This window comes from Xiphias gladius, unplaced genomic scaffold (assembly GCF_016859285.1).
Source record: "Xiphias gladius isolate SHS-SW01 ecotype Sanya breed wild unplaced genomic scaffold, ASM1685928v1 HiC_scaffold_397, whole genome shotgun sequence".
NCBI classification, from domain to species: Eukaryota; Metazoa; Chordata; class Actinopteri; order Istiophoriformes; family Xiphiidae; genus Xiphias; species Xiphias gladius.
The window spans coordinates 382-10299 of NW_024402077.1; the positions used below are offsets into that span (position 1 = coordinate 382).

General features: G+C 43.3%; 1 pseudogene; it reads left to right on the plus strand.

Annotated features, from left to right (window-relative positions):
- The first annotated feature begins 4469 nt into the window (after positions 1–4469).
- On the plus strand, positions 4470–5613 carry LOC120787655 (annotated as a pseudogene).
- The last annotated feature ends 4305 nt before the right edge of the window (positions 5614–9918 follow it).

Below are 9918 nucleotides of genomic sequence, written 5' to 3' on the forward strand. Positions count from 1 at the left end.
ATCTGGTAACATCCGATGGCAATACAGAAGGCGACAAATCAGATAAAATGTACCTTCCTTTGCCCAGGTAATATTTTGACTCAACAACGGCAGTGCTCTTTTTATGGTAGAACTTTCACGACCACTGAAGAAGGATTTCTGTTTCTGTTGGCGATTTTACTGGACGCGTGTTTGGCGTTCCGACATAGAATAAAAAGTTCTAACTTGGACTGCTGATATCTTGTGACTGTCCCGCATACCGTCTCACCTGCTTTAAGTAGTTAGGGTGATGTATGTATGATACAAGCTCGCCCATGTAGGCCTTTAACCGACTACAAAAAAAAAGTCTCAGGAAAACAAAAATATCTCTGAATTCCTCTCACGAATAATAGCATTTTCAAAATATTATGATGTATGAATTAAATACCGTCAGCATCTTGATAACAGTATTCTATCATAACTGATGGGGTTGTTTTTGGGGCTCTGTCAATGTTTGAGCCTCTAAGTCTTCTTCACAAAGATATTCACAGACCTTTTCCCAGTCACCCTTTGAGCGAAGACGCATTATTGGAGAACCTGTGGGCAGCAACAGTGGTACTGGGTACCCATCACCTATTTTTGAATCTTTGAAAATCCAGGTGATTGAGAAGACCTCTGCTTGGCAGAATTATGTTCAGTTTATTTATTGTTGTCATTTCTTCTTTTTCTTTTTTCTTATTGGAAGGTAAAACGCTTTGGGAGGAATGTCTAACATAAGCAGAGCCAATAAAAACAGAGGAGCTGTTGAACCATGAGGCAGGTCTTTAACAGGGGTGTTCAAGAATTGCATAATTCTCGATCTCCAGGTGTCTGACTTGACAGACCAAACAGAATAAACCAGTCAAATAGTTTGGCAAGCAAGAGCAGAGGATTATAAGAACATATATAAAAAAATGATTTGGGGCTTTTAAATACCTTTTCGTCACATATATATTATCTGAGACCCAATTCCTTGTCAATCTATCAGCTTCGTTGCGCTCTTAGTGTTTTGAAGATAACGCAATCAGCTAAGCTTCTCCTCATGCCTTTGAACGGAATAAAATCGATTGTCACTTTATAGCACTTTAATAGCAGTGATTAAGCAGACTGTGTCCATACAATGTTCATCAAAATAGTGGACATTTAGTTAGGCTGGTGGACTTTCTCTGCCTCTAACAAAAGGTGTTGATTCCTCTTTGAAACGCTTTTGACCAGGTGCTGGTACCTATAACGTCAAACGCAGAAGAAAGAAAAGCCTCCGGCTTCCCTCTTGGAAGAAAAAGACCATAATACATTCTACTTCCTTTCTCGGTGACTTGCGCTCTCTGAACCAGTCGGTTAAAATCTCAGATTACCGACAAACAGATTTTACTTGCTGATGAACGTGTTACAAAATTCTGCAAAATGCTCATGACCTGCATTTTTTTTTTTTACCCAGGAGGTATCCGACATGCCTTCTCAGCGGCATCTGGGTCTTGGATTTGAAGATAGAGCCTGCCTCATCAGAAGCAAATTTTGGGTTCAGCTTCTCGGATAGGTGGAAAATCCTGGGGGCATACTGGACCCAGGTCCCGCCTGTATTGGTTAACTGACTCATGCCACTGACACTTGAGAGTGTCACACAAAAGAACTTTACCAGTCCGCCGGTGCGGGCAGGCTACAGGACTAGATTGAGGAAGCACCTCTGATTTGTGCGGGCGAGATCAGGAAGTAAAATGACTCGATGCTGTGGGTACAGATGCACACCAGGGTCCTTTCTCCTCCTTTTACTTGCAACGGGTTAATGGGATTGCTTTAACAACCCTTCCTCTAGAAGCAGTCATTGTCTGTCCACCGTGAGAGGACAGCAAACTGTAGGCTAATAAGGATGAAGCACCGGTGTGTGCTCTGATGATTTACAAGCCTTATAACTGGGCAAAGGTATTTATTTGGAAGAATCTTGTCCCCCAGGTTTTAATGAATACTTAACTTTACTGTACGCTAAATTTCCAGTAAATACAACGACATCCATCAGCCAAAGAAGTAGGATATCTGACGCGTGTCGTTGCTCGTTATCAACATGGCAGGGTGAATAATATTTTAAAGAATAAATTACGTGTTTCCGTTGTGATGTGGCTAACGCGCACGTGCAGCGTCTTCTTCTAATAAACTGTGGCTCTGCAGCATTATCGGTGGCAGATCGTAACGTACGTGGAAGCGGCTGGAAATGGAACAATAAGCGTGCAAGCATGAAGCTCTAGATGGGAGTTGATAAAGTGTGAAGCTGGTTAGCGTTGCGCACGACCGTGTTTTTACTGACTGAGTTATTTCTCCAGTTGGCTAACGTAAAGCTAGCAAATGGACCTCGGAACACAATGCTGTACAACAATTTAAAAAGATGTTACATGGGCGGCGTCCTTGCCATTAGATCAACTCGTCAGTGCTTATAAGAACACCACAAATTGTCCAAGCTGGATAACGGTTAGTAACTTTCTGACGCTGCTAGTTTTGTTCAACTACAGCCCAGCGGTAGCTAGAAGCTAGTTAGCAGCAAGGGTGAACTCAGCCAGCGGCTGTTTCCCAGCAAATCGCCAGTTTACTGTTAAAGAAAGGCGCTTTCTAACGATGAACGTTGAAGTCGCGTCTCCATCAGCTCATAAATAATAACGTCTGCTAAGATCGGCCGGTGTTATTTGTGGATGCCCCGGACGACTCTGCTGTCGCTGGCCGTGTAATTTAAACCGTGCGTTAAGGAGTAAACAAATACTGTCTTGGTAGCAAAGGTACTCGGTGAAACAACACATAAGGCGACAGATGACTGTTTCCTGTATGCTGGATTAGTAGTGTTGCGACGGTATGCGTCATGTAACACCACACACACACACATTTATATCTGTGCATCTTCTAACATCTTTTAAAAACTCCGGGAACTGGGGTTGGCAGCGGGTTGAGCTACGCTGATCAGTCCGACCAGTGCCAGCGGCCGAGGCTGAGAGGAACGGATTGGAGACGTGGTCATTGACTTGAGTGCTGTGTAATCAATTGCTTGGTTTGGAATTGGAGCTACCCGCCAAGACTGCCCGTGGAGCCAGTAGGAGCTACCGTGGAAACCACCTAATGGAGCTACCCGGTAGACTACCTGTGAGGCTCCTGAAACGGCGTTCCTCTGGAGATGCTCCGCTTGCATTTTCCGGTGCTGCCCTTACCGCTCCACACAACCTTAACACAGTCTGCCTGAGATGCGTGCACTTTGTTAGCAGCAATCACTATCAACATTTTTTGTTATTCATTTTACTCTTATGTTTTACAGGATATTTCACGTTCACGTTCACAAATGGCAACATATATTGAAAGAAGTTATTCTGAAAGTTTACTAACACCCCATCGCATTTGATATTAGAGTATTTCTAGACTTGTAGGATATAATCAACCGATGGGTGTTCTGTTCTGTAAATGGTTTACTTGCTTTTGTTCCTAGGTCAGTTGGTTGAAGGAGCTCCGAGACAATGACTACCTCTTGATTCATTCCTGCGATCAGTGGACGACTATTACTGCTCACAGTCTGGAGGAGTTTATATTTATTAGACTAAATAGAATCCCAGTTCACTATGAAGGAATTGAGAATACACATCTACAGATATGCTTCAGTTGCCTGGTATTGTCTTTTGATAATGTATCTCTCTTTATATTAGAAATATTGAAAAAACTATTCCTTTATATTGTTTAAAACTTTCATTAATGGCTCAGGCGTACTCACGCAATTTCAGGAAATCTGAACAAGAAGCTATATAAAGCCTCCTCAATAAGAATCATTTCTAGAGGGATTAAGCCACAGCCTAAACTCTAATCCTGAGCATAGCGGAGAGTTGGGCTGCCGATGTTGGCACTGGGGTCAGTTAATGGCTGGCCGGGCTTCAGCGTGACCTTGTTAGTTGCAATGATATGTGTTTTCGATCTTAGGTCAGTTTAAGCTTCTGGAGCAGGACAGAGATCATTAGGAGCCTGTGCAGTACTAACAGTGTGGAGGAGGTGTAGCTTCCCGAAAGAGTAGTCATGGAAATCACTTTCAATGTTGGGTATATTTCAATCTGTAAAAGGCTTTATTATGAGTCTTAAAATTAATATTGTTTGACGGACTGTTGTAACATCAACATCTATGCCATATAACACATTATTAAAGCCTCTACATCTGTCTCCCCATTCTGACATCAGGGGTATTCCTAAATTAAGATTCCCAGTTAAGACTATAAGCGTTCCTGTTACGACCGTAAGAGGAGCATATTTGAGCAAGCGTTTGCTCAGTTGTCCGTTGATCTCAGTAAACTGAAGCTCAACAAAAGGTAGAGTTTAAACAAGCCGGACACCATTAAAATGTGTCCTTCCCCGCCGGCTGTGTTGAGATTGATTTTAGTTTGAACTTCTTTCCAGATTACACAAATCGGATGTAGCAGCCTCGATGGATTTATAATTTTCCCTGTCATCTTTGCTGCAGAATGGCTTCAGAGAATGTCTGTGAAGACACAGAAGTTTACACCGTTACACTAAGCACCGATGAACTGGTAATGGGCCAGGCTGAGATCCTTTATGCCAAGACCTCCAAAGAAAAATCAAGATTCAATACAATTTTCAAGAAGATCGGAAGCTGAACTCCATCAGTAAGATCGGTCGGGGGCAAGATGCCTTGCTTGATCTGCATGAACCATCGCACCAACGAGCATCAGCCTGCCTTTCCAGTGTAAAGGCGGGTTCAGCCTGTAGTCCTCCTGGAGCTACAGATGCAGGATGAGAGCATACCATCAGGAACATTGGAAAACCCGTCTCCCAGTCAATGTCACAATGCCCAGCAGTCCACCCGCAACCAGCATGACCTCCACCTCATCCGGGGAGGTCATCGCTACAAATTAGTCAACATTCAGGCGAAGAGCGGTAGTTTGTGTGCTGCATTCTCTTGACAACAAATTATCCCCGTCCATTTCCTTTCATAGCCCTGCCTAGATTTATTATTCCAGAGGAACTGCTGCAGGAGAGTTGTGGCTGGACACTTATAATTTTGTCGCTGGTTCTCCTTCTGCCAGGAGCAGTTTGACATAACGACTATTCTCGCGCCGTCGGGATAGCGGGGAGGCGAGTGGAGCAACGGCAGTAAGAGCCCAAGAAAGGCAGCGGGGAGTGGGAGTTGCAGTGAAGCAGTGGAGGCGCAGCAGCTCCAGCGGGTGTTCCAGCCCGTGCAGATTCCCAGCTCTTTAACCACGCCCGGGGATGAACTCACCCAGTCCACGACTCTCATCTGTGTGTCAGCCTTAACCTGCATGGTAACAGTGAGGTCAACTTGCAGGGCTGTATGACACTGTCGCGGAGAATGGGCTCTTCTGCCCTCTGACAGCATTCAGCAGACTCCGGGAAAATGAGCACTTTTCACATGCTGAACAGCACAGGCCAACAACCGTCCCCTCAATGCGTTCGTATGAGGGAGCTATGGTTTGGTCACTTGAAGGTCAGATCAAAACCTCCAAGCGAGGAATCCGGGGCATCAACAATGGCTGTGGTGCACCCGCTTGGCGTGTCATACCCATCACCTGTCCTCTCGGGGCAATAACGGTTCAGGCGTGTCCTGCCTACGGTCCCTCCCAAGTCTGAAGCTGTAGTATCATCCATTAAGCGGTAATCCTTAATGTTTCAATCCTGGTTGATTTGGCGGCACCTGTAGTTTACGTGGTTCTGGCAAACACTTCTTGAAACAGCGACTTTGTCAGAAACAGGAGGAGCAGTCATCGAAACAGGTTACTGTTTTAATACAGAAGTCAGTCAGTCAGTCGGTAATAAGTGCAACCACGAGCTGATCTCCATGCATACAGTGTGAGTGTCACTGAAATGACTCCTCCTCGTTGTAAGCTGACCCTCTGACACCGTCTTGTTTTGTGGGCGCATTTTTGTGTACTTGCTTACGTGAGGACAGAATGCGTTGGATTTTCTGGCTTCAGCAGCTTTCTGTTCCTGTGCTTCCAGCAGTTGAGCACTTTTAATGTGAAGCAGCAGCAGTAGGATGTTCTGACTGTGACTTAGCATGGCTCTGACACGGTGTCAAGAGTCAGCCGTTAACTGGCGAGGATGTCATGAATGAGAGAATTGTGCGGATTTCCGCAGCGTCGTGCTTTAGATATGGAATCTGATTCCAGCGAATCCAATTCCATGAAATAGCGGACTCCGCCTCCACCAATAAAACTAGTATATAGAAATGCCAATGCCTTCTGATTGGCTTTGGCAGATAAAATACTGACCATAAATAGCGTCAAAAACAGGGTTTGATTGAATGAAAATCTTGGGATTATAGCAAAAGCGGTGTCTAACATCCACAGTTTGACAGAAAAAAATAGAAGCGTTAGTTTTGCTATTCAGTTTCAAGTCGAGGTCATTTCCTTTCTGGGTGAAGGAAGAATATAGGTCTTTTTGAATGCCCTCACTGAAGTTTGAAACAGATGCCATCGGTGCCCATCTGTCAAAGCCACGACAGCAAGAGACTCGGTCTCGAGTCCAGCTCCCCTCTCCTAATATTCTTCTGGTCTCCACAACATGTAGGGAACGGAAGCATTTTCATGGAACATAATGATAACGCCTGTAACAATTACACTTAATTACAATAAAAGAAAAACGAGGAGACTATATTGCTTTGTCAACGGGCTGCGTAAACTCATTTCATGAGTCCTTAGATCACCATATTTCTCCGTGTATTTTTTCCTCCTCTAATCCAGCTAGATGTTTTGCCGGTTTTAATGTTGTGGCTGATGGGTGTATTCGGAGCTGCAACGTGTCTACACATTGAGGTTTACCTCAGCCCATTCTTTTAACAACTGCAAAATGTGTCATGTGTTAGTTCAGTGTTAGATATTTAAAATGATATTATGAGGCCTACAGGAAGTTTGCTCTTCTAACACTACAATATGTGTGTTTCCACCAGCAGCGGAGCATGTGAACAAGCAGCCGACCCACAAGAGCAAAAGCCATGCATTGCTGCCCCTGTAGCTGGGAGTAAATCAACAGCGCTGGGCAAATTAACTACTTTGCCCAGTGGCAGCCTTCCCTCAGATGGGATGTCCTCCAGGCTGTCTTGGCCAAATGAACTTCAGTGGTGGAGAAATCACGCTGCATGGAGAATTCCTACCGGCAGCTGTCAGGTTACTACAGTTTGAAACGCCTGTACGTCAAGCCTCTCGACTTTGATGGCGCGACGCGCACAGCAATGGGACTCAGGTCACCAGAGCGCCTCTCTGAATCAGTTCGACTCAAAATCCTTCAGTTACAATTCAAGAAATGTGCAGAGACAAGCCAATAGAAGAATCTAACGCTAAGCAGAGCCTCTTTTATCTTACCCCAAGAGCGCCAAAATCAATACTACACGAGGTGCACAGACTTACTGTCAGGGTCCAGTCTTTGATAGTAAGCAGAAACTTCCCGTGTTCCCTTGCTCCAACATAGAGCAGAGCACCAAAGAGATTTATTCATCTCTAACTCATTAACTCTTCCACTGTCCCTCCGTTCTCCCGCAGGCGCGGTGGCAGCCACCCTCCAGCCTTTCTGAAGGTGTCCAAATCTCTACGATTTATCGGCCTGCCAGATGACATTGTTTCTTTCTCTTCGTGTCTGAGAAGATCGATGGGAATTTACTGCTGCAGCTCACGATTTTTGGTCACGGACTTCCAAGCTAAGCAACTGCAATTGAAACTCTCATGCAGTTTCATAAATGAATTGGCGGCCCAAGATAGCAACTTCAACAGTATATGTGACACTAAAGCCTGCTGTGTAGCAGAAGAAAAGTCATACCCTTCGGTATATATGCTATGCACACCAAACCCTGAAGTTTTCTTTTGTATAACATGAATTTATTTCCTTGTTACTATATTGAGGGAAGAAAGGTGGGTAAAACTTCCCAACCCTCGAAGATGCATAACTAGAAAGGATCCATTTGGCACTTTCATGAAGGCGTTTTCATCGACCTTTTCACCTAGCCTACTGGTGCTCATGTCATTACACAATTCTAACTTCAGACAACAAATTTAAAAGAAGAAACACCATAGATGGGACAAGGGCGAGAGCTTATCCTTAGTACAAGATCTCTGCTCGATGGCGTTATTAAGGGAATGTCACAGAGCGTTCTGCTGTTTTGAGATTTTAAAAACAAACTTCAGACAATAAGGCTTCTAGTTGTTTAGCACATGGAATAACAACAGTCTGATTTTAGAAGTGGATACACAGATGGAATTTTTGGCTGATTCAAGGTATCCTCCCCAAAAATCATGGTATTTCCATTTAAAAAAAAAGTGTAATAATACCAAGTTAAGGCACTGCTTTTCAGTTTTGTCATTTGGGATTAAGTTCCTCGTGGTTTTCCGCAGGTGCATTTCTAAACCTCAACCGTCATACGAAGTCAAGTCTACCACCTGCTACGGTGTTAAAGATAGCGTTGTGTTCTTTTAAAATCCCCTTAAGCTCTTCTAGGCAGAAGGCTCCGTCTGCATCGGTAAACCCTTTTGTTTTTCTGGTAAGCGGCCGGCGATGTAAACCTTGCCCCTCGGCCGATGGTGTCATACTTGTTACACAGTTCCTTAAATCTACTGGGAAAGAGGCGCGGGGAAGGGTTCATTTTCCTGCTGGGGTGTGTCAGATTCAAAAGTATAACAACATTCAATTCGATTTTTTGATGACAGGCACATGGGATACAAATAACAAAGATCAGCTTTTAATGTAAATGGAGAGGTAGCTGTCTGTACATCAATCTGATACCACTTTAAAGAATGTTGGTGTACTGTCTGGTTCCTAGAAGATAAGGTTTATGCATTTAAACCAACGGGCTTCATCTGCACATTCTTGGTCACGATTGTCTACACTACAGAACGCTATGCTAGTTAAGGGTGAGCCAAATCAAATGATTGTCACGGTCTCTCGAGAGGCGTTGTATCTGTCAGCTCTTCTTATACAGGTCTTATTTTGTTTGATGCCTGGCCCAATTCAGCTTTGTTACTACTTGCTTTAACCTAAAAATCCACTAAAAGGTAACTGGAGGTTCTTCTGACTGGGGCCTAACAAAATGATGTCTTCACTCCTAAATTAACAGGAAATACAAAATATGAATGCATCACATGCACTTTGGTAGATTTCAGTTTAATTGCAGTTAAGGTCCCTAGGCCTATAAAAGAAAGAGTGTCTATGTAGAAGTGAATGCACTACATGCTTTTTTTCAAAACTAAAATAAATTAAATCTCCTTTGTCCCTGTTGTGTGTTATGTAGAGTGTCCTCTGTCACGGGCGAGTATTAAAAGGCAGCTTTTCTGCGCCTTAACCCACAGACCTTAAAATATGTTATTTCACTTTGGCTTAACATTTTCCTTTTTGCCAGTCTCTTGTCACTGAGAATATACTCTGAGGCGATTGTAAAGAATTAGCCTTCTCATAGACCCTCAGAGGCATGTAAGCTAAGAGTGAAAATGAGCTGGTTTAAATCTGGTACAGTTTCACTCTATAGCCTTGATTCGAGTTGATTTATTTATGCAGTTATTTAACATAGTAAAATGTCTTGAGAACAGTCGTTCTTTGACCAGTCGTATGGCTGATATATGTATGAAAGGTGCCTCCTTATGCTTGACATCTGTCTTGAATCTGATCTGTTGGCCAGCAGGTTGGTTTCCCCGTCACTCTTGAGTAGAGATTATTTACATATTTTACTTGATAGTTTCTTTTGTATGTCAATGCAAATTTAATGTAATTTTTTTTTAAAAGAAAGTGATTACTAATGTATTTTATTGAGAAAAAAAAAAAAAGCATATGTTCAAATATTTGTTCTTTTTTAATTTTGCAAAACTTGGGTTCTACTTGGGTTTATAAAGCCATGCATTTAAATAACACTCAAAATAAACCTGCCAGCCTCAATGCACTACTTGCACAGTGACC